We start from the raw sequence: 11,098 nt of genomic DNA on the forward strand, positions 1-11,098 counted from the left end.
CTATTCTAAGAAGGTTTTTTTTATTATCTCCCCTTTAGAATTAAATCCATCTATGAAAAAGGAGAATCCAGTCTAATTAAATGTTTGTAATAAATGCAAAATTCGTTTAGGTCTGCTGGTCAGGTGGCAAAAACTGGCCTAGTGAGGCTGAGACTCAGCAGAGCGGTGGCAATTTACAGCATATGAGCATCTGGCCTGGGACCTCTTTCCTCCCACCTCACCAGAACCAGAGGAAGGAAACTAGAAGATCACCACTACCAGGAATGGCTATATTTCATAAAGTCACCTTGGGGGAATGCTTCCAAGCAAATAGTTCAGCTTCTGGGAATTGTAAAAATGTTCCTCTACTTTTTACTAGGGTTTAGTCAACTGCTGTATACAATACCTACTTCTTACACGTTATGCTGAATTACTTAGCTGAAAAGAGCCACCTGCAACACTGCAAGCAGGGCTTCTCAGCTGACACTTAGAAAGTAACTTTTTTAATGCTCATCCTTTCCCAGTCATGGTTGATTAAACAACGAGATTCAATATAACGTATGGGGGAGCACTGACTGCCTCTTCTGCCACGGCGTCTAATTACAGGATATGCAGCTGAGAAAGTGAATGGTTTCTAAGTATAAACCTAGTGCCTATTTGTTTGCCATGGACCATTCAGGAGGTTGATTCACAGTAATAACTATATGTAATGTAGTGGTATTTCAATTCTATCATATTACCAAAGGCTTGTAGTTTCTCTGTGAATAACAATTAAGCTAACCAACTGTATTTTTACTTAGTCTTTAGTGCCCTACCACAGCTTTTTGCTCCCTTTGCTACCAATTAAAAATCCACACCCCCTCCAAATATTATATTAAAATTGTCATATGCAGTACTCCAAGATATACTATCTTACTGAATATTCAATACTATCTTACTGAATGTTCAAGGGGAGGTGAGTGATTGCTTGCCATTGGAACGGAGAGTCACATTCCATTTATTTTCCAGGGTGCAAAATTATATCTATGTGAATATTTCAGAACACTACCCATTCAATGAGAGCTACAACTATGTGAGTCGCTACAGTGCAGCTTGAGTAGATGTGTCTGAGCTGGCAGGCTCAGGTCCTACATGTAAAGTATGTGAAGAAATAATGAGCACAGCACAGGCTGCAAACCCTCCTTAGACTTTGGGTAAATGTTCTTACTTGAATGCCATGCTGCCACAGTTATACTATCAGCTGTGCCCAATTAGCAAGCCTAAAACTATTTGTCTCATTTCTGACTTCCTATCACAGCCTTCTCATCTCTTTTTTTCTAGTTTAAATGGATTAAATGACGAAAAGATTAACTAAAAGAATGGAACTGTTCATGTACTTTTAAATCACGGCCAATATTTATTGAGGAAATGTCCTATATTCAAATCACACATAACATTCCCTTCAGAACAGATGAAGTCTCCTATCCACTTACCCTGCAATGTCTCTAATGACAGATGTTTGGATAAGCACAACAGCTGGTCCTCTTACATCAGTGGGGACCGTTTCTGCAGGGACGTGTTTTGGATCCTGTATTCATATTTTTCTTGGTCCTATTTCTTTGTCATGTTAGGAACTTCTTTCATGTAAAAGTTATTTCCCCAACTTCATACTTTAAGTTTTATCATAGCTATTCATCTAGGTCTTTTTAAAGTCTCATTTTAATAAGAAAACAATTTAGTAAGTAGTGTCATTTTCAAATTCAAGAGTGTCTTATCAACTCTTATTCATGGACCTAGGGGCAATTCATGATTAGAAAGCAGAGCTCTGATTGCAGACGCAGTTTCTCCATTTCTGCTTTCTTACCAAAGCCTTGTGGGTGTTGATAGAGAAAAAACAGTGCTTAGAGGCAAAGTGGAAAAATGCCATTAAAAGTTAGAATTCATATTCGCTTTCAAGGGAATATGGTTTTGAAATTATATAGGTTTAGATCCTACTTTAAAATTAATTCAAAAATTGTTGTTGTTATTTTAATTATCTCTGTGCTCTGTTCTCTTACTTGAAGTATAAAATCTGAAGGTTTTCAAATTTGTGGAAACTCTAACAATACTTTTTTTCCCATGTTCACATTTAAATTCAAGCTTTAAACAAAAATGTATCGGAAGTGAAATATAACTGAGCATTCACCCTTGAAATCAGAACAGAACTGCTCATAGATAATTTAACAGTGCATGCATATTATGTTTGGCTTCCTTGGGAATTATCAGAGAGATCCCAGATAGTTTGTATCAACTGTTTCAAAGTAATTTAATACATAATGCATTCTAAACATATGACACAGTGTGTGGGAAAATTGGCATTTCTATAGTCAGTTACTATATAAAGGAGGAAGAAAAAAAGTTATGACAACTGCTTGTCAAGACATTTATTCCAGTGACATCTGCCAATGCTGAACTGAAAAAAGAGCAGCATCAATGGCGTGTTCTTAAGATGTGATTTAGAGCGTAGGAAGTGATGGTAAGTGGTGGAAGCAATTTGCTTCCATTATTGTTACTAATATGTTTTTAAGACCCACAATGTATTGACATTTACTTTCAGCTTGAGCATATTTTATTGAAAAAAGCCTTCTGCAGTCATGGGAGGGCATAGAGTGGGGCACATAGAGCGGCACTGTTACGAACAGGGAGAAGTCAATGAATAGGAAGATATTTCTGTGCTCACTTTGTGACTTATTTATTACTAAAATGGGTAGGGAAATAATTGGAAGGGAAGCATCAGAAGAGATTTTCAGTCATACACATTTGCACAGCAAGCCATCCTTCTGACCAGCTGCAACATGGGCCGTAATCCCTAAGCGAGCATTTACTGTTACTCCATAAAGATTGCTTGATAGGAATTTTCCAACACGGAGAAAAAAAATATCGTAAGTGTTTCTGCACCATTAAGGAAAAAGAAAAAGACACAGTCCCACAGTATCTTCTGCCCCGTCCCTGTCTGGTGCCTTTACTGGTCCTGATGATGGCAATGACAATGAAGAAGACTCATTCATTCTACCTGAACAGGTATCCAGAAAGTGACCAGAATAATGTGTCAAAGTCATGAATATCCAAATACAAAAGTAAATAACAAAGAGAATATGTCAGCCTTTGTATGGCAAACACAAGAACTGACCTCTAGGAAATGATAGATGGGTAAGAGCTTTTAATGAAGTGGCTAGTGAGTATGAAGAGTCCAGCAGTCCCTGGTAAGCCTTGATGTGCAAAGCTAAATTTGGCATTAGCTATGCTGTTTATTATGTGAGAGCAAATGCAAGTCAGCATAAGATGCCAAGGTAGGGGGAAATGAGCAAAACTGGACCTGCTCCTATTTCTTCCTGTGTGCAAGTTCTTCAACCTTTGTGCCACAGCTTCTTTTTACATGTGGGGAGAAAGGAAAAAAACGCCAACCAACAAAAAAAATCTTCCCTTATAAAACAATGATATATATATATATGTATATAGGATCTTAGCAGGCATCTCAGAGTAACAATGATCTCATATAAAACACTGAAGAAGAAAAGAGAAGCATAGGAAAAAAGGCAAAAATATGTCGTAAGTGGATCTGTAACACAAGCTACTGTTCCAGCACAGCCTGTGCCTATCATTTGCAGATAAGAGCTCTGTATGAAGCTTCAAAACCCCCATTCTCAGTTGTTTTCTGCAATCTTCCTGGAATGCTGGAAGTTATGCAAACATTCGTAGTGGAATCCTTTTGTTTTTACAAGGAAAAACTGAACTTGAAAGTGCACTTTATGAGGAAAAACTGCCTATCCAGGACTGCCTCTCTTTTGTCACTCCAAGAGGAATATGAGCACCTTCTTGATCTCCGGTCTTGCCGTCCAGGACCGAGCACCCTCCTCTTTCCCTCTACAGAAATGATCTACATAACATTTCTGATCCATCTGCCACAGCCACTGAATAGTGACCCTACCTGTGAACCATGATTTTAATCCCAGGGTGCCACTCCTGCAGCAAAGCTTGGCTGTAAATGGGGACGCTAAAGGAGAAAGGTCGCAGTTTTCCCCAGAACATGGCTTTCATTTCTGGTTATGGGGGTTTTTTTCCAGTTGACATATTACAGCTACGTTTAAGGCTTCCAAGAAACAGAGATGCCCAAAGAAGCTTTAAATGGACTGGTTTACATATCAGTAGTATGGGTGTAGAGTTCAACTTGGTGTAGCTCGTGTGTGCAGGGAGACCCCGGCAAGCACAGGCTACAATCGGTGCAGGCTGAACTTCAGGCTGCTGGACTCAGATAGCATCTGCTGAAAAGGAAATGCACATTTAGGGCTGGAACTTGGAAACAATTACCTGGGCTATAGCAGGCTGCTCTGCAGGAAGCCCTCAGACATGTGATATGCTGGCACAAAAATAACAGCTCTAGGTGGAGTATTGGTTGCTGTAGCTCAAAATTGGTTTAGTGTAAAACAGAGGTCTGAGGTTATCTTTTTAAAGGACAGATGAATTTTTTGCTCTTCTATACTTGAAGGTATAAAAAGGAAACTTGCCACAGATTGTAAGAGGAAAAACAAAAGCCATTTAAAACTCTGTTTCCTTATTTAGCTCTAAATCTTATCTTCTTGTAAACTTTCCCAGAAGCTACTTATCACCTGAGTTTATACGCTATAAACTCTTGCTTTAACAGGGACAAAAACAAAAGTGCTGAGCTTTCTCAGGCTCAGTCTGTGAAAACTAGTGGACATTTGAAGTGAATATATTAAAATTTCAGTGCCAGAGGCACACTGTGCAATACTTGCCAAATACAATGCCATGGCAATCACAGGGAAATTATCTTTTTAACAACCCAGTGTATAAAGTCTGCTGGGGTGACTCCAGTCCCAGCAAATCATAACTAGAGGTCACATTGTCTGGATGCACTTCTGTGTCCAAAGTTTGTTTTCCATCAGGCCTAATCTCCAGTGAGAACCAGAAGCAAAATACATTTGTTGTTTTCACATTTTTCATTATATGAAGAGCAGAAGAACAGTCATACTGAGGGAGGCCACAGTTCCATATTTTCCCTTGCTCTATCTCCATTTCTGGCCCACACTGGTGCCAAAGTGGCAATATCTGCACATTTTGGTTTTTGAGACCATGCTGCACGCAAGTTTCATTTGAGGACTCCTCGCTATTGTGCTGCAAAATACGACAAGCAGTTTTCCTTAGCCCTCTTCCTCATAACCACTAGCAATATTATAGATATCTGCCAGCCCCTCCCTCTGTCATCTCGTTTCCAGGCTGAAATGTCCATGGCTATTTAGTCATTCCTTGTTTGATTTCAACCTTCACTCCCTCTTCTGTGTCTTTCCCATTTCTATGATACCTTTTCTTGGGGCTGGAACAGGGTTGTTGGAGCACAACAGTAGTCTGCAACAACATAATGACCAAAACCAAAAAATTTGTTTAGTTCCTCCTTCCACAGTTTCCTAGCAATGTCTACAATAACCCCAATGTCTCATGTCTGCATAAGAAAGGGCAGCTCAAATTCCAATGCTGTAAAATTAGAGGTGGTTTTTGCCCTCGTTTTATATTTATCTATGTCAAATTTCACCTGGCATTTTTTCATGCAGCGTTAAGAGATCCTTCACATTTAGCCCTTTTCTTTACTATCCTGAATGTCTTACTACTAGTTTAGTCAATTTGCCTCTTCAGACACTTCACTGACCTTGAGTCGTTCTGCCCCAACATAAAGCTATATAAATCTCCACTGGTTGGCATTCAGTGTGAAAACTATCCAAGACTCCTAACTCCTCTTCCCTCTTCACTTGGCTAGTTATATATCTGCAAGGACAGATGTCCACAGCAGCCTAGCTTAAAGCCTTGTTGCATACCTTGTGGTAGTCTAAGGAGCTGGATCTCCTATAGTCCCTGTTAGCCTCTTCAGAAAAAAATTCCTGTATATTTCTGAGGTTTTGCAGTGTTTGCTCTTCCCCTATATATCATATTTACCATGTGTAGACTGTTTCCTTTAGTGCAGTTCCTAGTTATTTGCCTGGTACAGACACAGCAGATGTAATTATCCATAGTTTCCTAGGTCTCCTCTGAAACATCTTCAAGAACTGGTGTCATAGTTAAAACCTTCAGTTCTTCAAATACATAAACAAGAGGCCATGCATCACAGTTAATTCATTTCTGAGTTCCTTTAGAAAACACAATGTGATGTTAATAAAAGTAAGCTCCCAAGATCCTGACACTTGGACATTTCAGAGGAATTTGAAGGTTCTGCTTTGTGCCTTACCAAATACCATTTCTGTCACTGCAGATGCCTTTTATTAGGTGTTCTTCACCTTCTGCCACTTCCACATTGGACTATTCCAAGCTCCTATTCGACCAGAGTGTTTTTGTTAAGAAATTTATCTGCATTAGGGAAATCTGAGTGCTGGTACTTCTGTCTTTCATTGCCTCATGTTTCTAGCTTGTTTTCAGCTTTCCTCGTTTGTTGGCCAAAATCAATTAAAACATTAAGAACTATTTAGTGCTTGTGAAAACTGCCAGGCTAAGAACACTCATAATATTTATCCGCAAACAAAGACTGCATGGGCAGCACCAGTAAAACACAACTCAGCCTTGACCTGAAGGAACCTAGAGTGAAAAGTGAAATCCATCAAGAGATTTTTAAAGCCAGCATTATAAGGATCAAGTCAATCTTCTAGTATAACTCAGGGCAACAAAGATTCTGATTCTCTGCAATCTTTTAATCTTTGTTGCTGCATTTGAATGCCACTTTGCAACGCCTGGATGATGCCAATCAGTCTGACCTGCCTATTCTGTGTAGTACTTGCTCTGATTCAGCAGTCACGCTTACCAGTGTGACTGTGTATTTCCCCATGTAAAGGACAGATATTGCAGCATGTTTTTCTAAAGAACTCTTTCTCAGTCCTATTTCTCATTTTCTAATTCCCGGGGAATATCTGGTATTCAGGGTTTGTGGCTGGGTTATTGCAGCCTTAGAATCAAGTGCAAGATGCCACTCCAGTAAGACTGGTGGAGCTGACAGCCCTACAGAGCAGCAGTAAGTGTGCACAAACTGCTTTGCCCAGACTAGAGCCACACTTGTCATCCCACGAAATTCTGTGATCTCCCTCTTCCAAGGTTCAAACTGGCTGGCTACTTCTACAAGCTCTGCACACTACTCCAGATCAATGGGACTGGATTCTGAAAAATCCCATTAGAGAAAAACAAACGTCAACAACAGAATTAGAGTCCTTTCATTCCTCCTCAGAAAACAGAAAACAAATATTGCAAATTGCCCATCAATTACTCAAATGCAAATCCTTGAAGTTCTTTTCCCCTCTGCAATTATAGAAGTAGTTCCATGCAATAAAAGGTTATTAAGGCAATACTTAATGGTCTTATTCATACTTCTAAGCCAGCTTCATTTAAAATTTAAACCTACCAGGCTGTTTGAATGTAAATCGTGATGCTCTAGACTATAAAAAAAAAGTGAGAACACCATAAATTTCAAGTACTATCAGTCATGTCTATTCCCATCATTTCTGTTACATCAGCTTTACCGCTCAATCTCTCTCTCTCAATTAGATCATTCAATATTCTTCTAGCAATGCTTTCAGTGTATTTTCCCATTCTTGGTTGAATAACTCTCCAAATACTACCATGGCGGGGAGGAGGAGTTGCCTTTCCTGGAATCTGCTTACTTATCAGTATGGATATCTCAATGGTCTCAGAGCAAAAATTGATGCTACCAGGCCATTATAGGACAGCCTTCCGAGACCATTAGGCAAAAGCTGACTGCAGTTCTGCATGCACAGAAGTAGTCGGTGGTACAGTCGCACGCAGTACAAGGACCCTTAATCTTTTCCTGTTGAAATGTTGGTCTGAATTACAAAAGAGACTGGAGTTTTGGGGGAGTTGTTTTGGTAGTTTTTTTTTTTGAAGTAGTGTTGTGAAAGTCAGAAATCAACCCAGTAGAACCCAGTTTATGATTAACTTAAGCCAGATTATGTAGACCTTATCTCAGCCCATAATTAGCATGGCTATTTTTTGGAACACTGCTTGGTAGCAAACCTGCACACACAAGTAAATAATTTCTCCCACTCTGAAGCCTTTGCCAACTTCACTTGAGAAGCACCTAAATTATTTGAGCTAAGAGATAGCAGCATATGAAAAGTACAGGAAAATAACAAAATACTTTAATTTTTCTTTTGATCTCAGGAGCAGAAAGGTTTCCAGGAACAGAGCACATTACAGTTCACCAGTTTCAGTCTCACAGACAGCACATCTACAGTTGAAAAAGGTCTTTTGATAAGTTGCATTACAAATCAATAAGAATTGCTCCACAGGGGGTTCAGCAAGTCCTGGAATACATTCAGTTAGTTGTTAGGTAAACGCATTTATTTTTGTCTTCTAAATCAGTTTTTCCTTTCTTGGATGATCTTTCTGTACAAGGAGCAACATGAATGAATAAATGAATGCTATTACAGCCAGGGCAATCTTACTATTCAGGTAAGTGTGGGCTGCTTCTCCTCTCTGCTGCTACAGACTGATGAGGTGAACTGCACTTTAAATTTCAGTGCATAATTACTTTATCTCTTCTGTGCAGAGATGTCATGAATGAATGTCATATGTCATCAATGTCATATGAAATACAGACATTGAAGACTAACTGTGGAGTATCTCTAATGCACGTGTGAAGAGAATGACAAGTAAGACCCTTTTCCGAGGGATACTAGGACCCATGTTCAGAGCAGAGCCTCTAAAGATCAGAGATGTGATTCTTCCTTCCCTATTTATTAACCAGCAGAAACAGGCAGATAGACTGAGGACAAAGCTACATCACACAAAGAAAAGAAGAAGTGGGAAGAACTGGGACCACTTTTGTATTAGTACTTAGAATATTATTCTGTAATGTAGAAAAATACCATTTTTACAAGACAGCTGAGAAGTACCATGCAAGACACAAATTCACTTCATTTATCCCTGGACCAAGAACAATATCTTAAAGCAGATTTTCAGGAAGTTTTTCTGATTCCCAAACGAAGTACTGGGAAGGCTCAGGTTTGGGTGCAATGATAAATACCTGCTCCTCTGTTGTTAATCATTCTACACTGAACAACCAAAAGGATACGGATTGTAGGTTTCCTTTTGCCTGCCATTGTACTGCTACTGCAATCACATTATTCATTCTAAAAACCCAAAACTTAATTCAGTCTCTATGAGGAAGGTATGACTGGAAGCAAACACTGTCTAAACAAAAGCGTACTTTGCTCAGGATTTTATTGTTTTCCTTAACGATCCCTGAGATTCATATCCAAGTCCAAATAATTATGAAAACAAAGAGAAATGAGCGAAATCCCTCAGAAACTGCCCTGAGGAAATGCCCTGTGGAGGAGGGATAGAACCCACAGGAAACTACAGCCGCTGTGCTACAAACCATAAGCGTGTCTTATCTTTATGGGTTTCAAAATCCATTTTTCAGAAGCAAAATGAACGTATATTGAATTCTATGGGGGAACAAAAACATTACAGAGAGCTCTTTTCTATTAAGTGATACAATTACATTTCACAAAGGAAGAGCTCTAATCGCTCTGTTCAATTTGCTGGTGGAAATGCAGCCCCAGAGATGTGCAAGGCATCGTTCAGCGCATCACCCGTGTGGTTTCACAGCTCGGTGACACACTGTCCTCACCGAGCTGTGTTTATGCCAACTTGCTCCCCGACTCCTCTGAAGGAGTTTGCCACATGGACATTTGTTTCAAAGCTTTCATTTTCAAACACTTCCAAACCTATGAGATGATAGCATTATGAAAAGCAGAGCCATCAGAGAGAAAATGGTGTCATCTTCTTCCTTCTCATGACACTCTCTTTTCAGTTAGAAAAAAAGTAACACAGGCAAACCCAAGAGACCTGCAGGGTGCGAGTGTGTGGGTGACAAACACTTCCAGGAAGGCAATGTTCTTCTAAGCTACCAGACCTGGTTTTTACTTTATTACTTATGGCCAGAAGATGTTACAAATGAGACACCCTAACACCAGTTTGAAAACTTGCTTTATATCAGACATGACAGCAAAGCTAAAGTTTAAGGCATCTTTCACACCTGACATATTAGATGACCTGTGATGGTGAGAGAAGAGGAAGAGGGCTCCAGGACACAACAGAAAACCTATCTCATACCAGGCTGTTTCAGTATGGATTTTCTTGGTTGTAATCAAAATCCTCCCATTATCTTGTCAGAGACACACGATATCTATGTGGGGCTGGTCAGGGCAGAATTTTCCTCCTCTGCTTGCACCAGAAGCAGCTTCAATATTTAGCAATAACGGTATTCTCACTCTTGTTTATTCCAATTACAGGACTACCAGCCCAACACATAGCATATCTGGCAAACTAGGCAACGGTCTCACTAATATTATCACCACAGGCTGCACCTCCAGAAAGGGTGCTGTACTACATCATGCATGACCATCTGAAGTTCTCGCAACTGGTGGGCTCGCTACACAGCCCAAGACAGGGGAAAGCAACACAAGTGGCTCCTCCACCCCTGTGTCCCTGGACGTGTGTGGGCAAGTCCTGGAAGTTCCCCTGTTTGCAGAAGTCTTACCAGAATTTGCCTCCAACTATTACACCACAGCGTTAATTACTCAGTTTTGCCATTAAGCTATGGGCCATCAAGTTTTAATGCAATCCTACACTGTTGATTAAAACATTGTGTTATTTCCTGAATGTCAAACAACATATGACAATGAAGTAGGCATTAAAGATTAGGAAAACAAATGTTCAGCTACTTCTGTACTGAATGCAAAGCATAAATGGCTTATATTTGAATACTTTTGCATTTGCTTGAAGCTTTGTAACATTAAAATTGATGATGGTAATTAGTTTGCCTTTCAGAAGAATGAAATTTGCATTTTTCTGAATCCTCCTGGGCTCAACAGCCTCCAGCTAAAGCCTATTAACTTGCTTTCTATGGCTCTTCTATTAGCGCTGGTACTATATATTTTTTTTTAAATCAAAAACTGAAATAATAGAAAACCTCTTAGTATTTCTTAAAACAAGTTCAGGCGTGCTTGATGAACAGTTGTGCATCTTGAAGTTATCCACGTCATCCTGGGCTCCACTTATACTCATTAGAGAGCTACAGGGACCT

The sequence above is a fragment of the Numenius arquata genome, chromosome 7 (assembly GCF_964106895.1).
Source record: "Numenius arquata chromosome 7, bNumArq3.hap1.1, whole genome shotgun sequence".
Taxonomy (NCBI): domain Eukaryota; kingdom Metazoa; phylum Chordata; class Aves; order Charadriiformes; family Scolopacidae; genus Numenius; species Numenius arquata.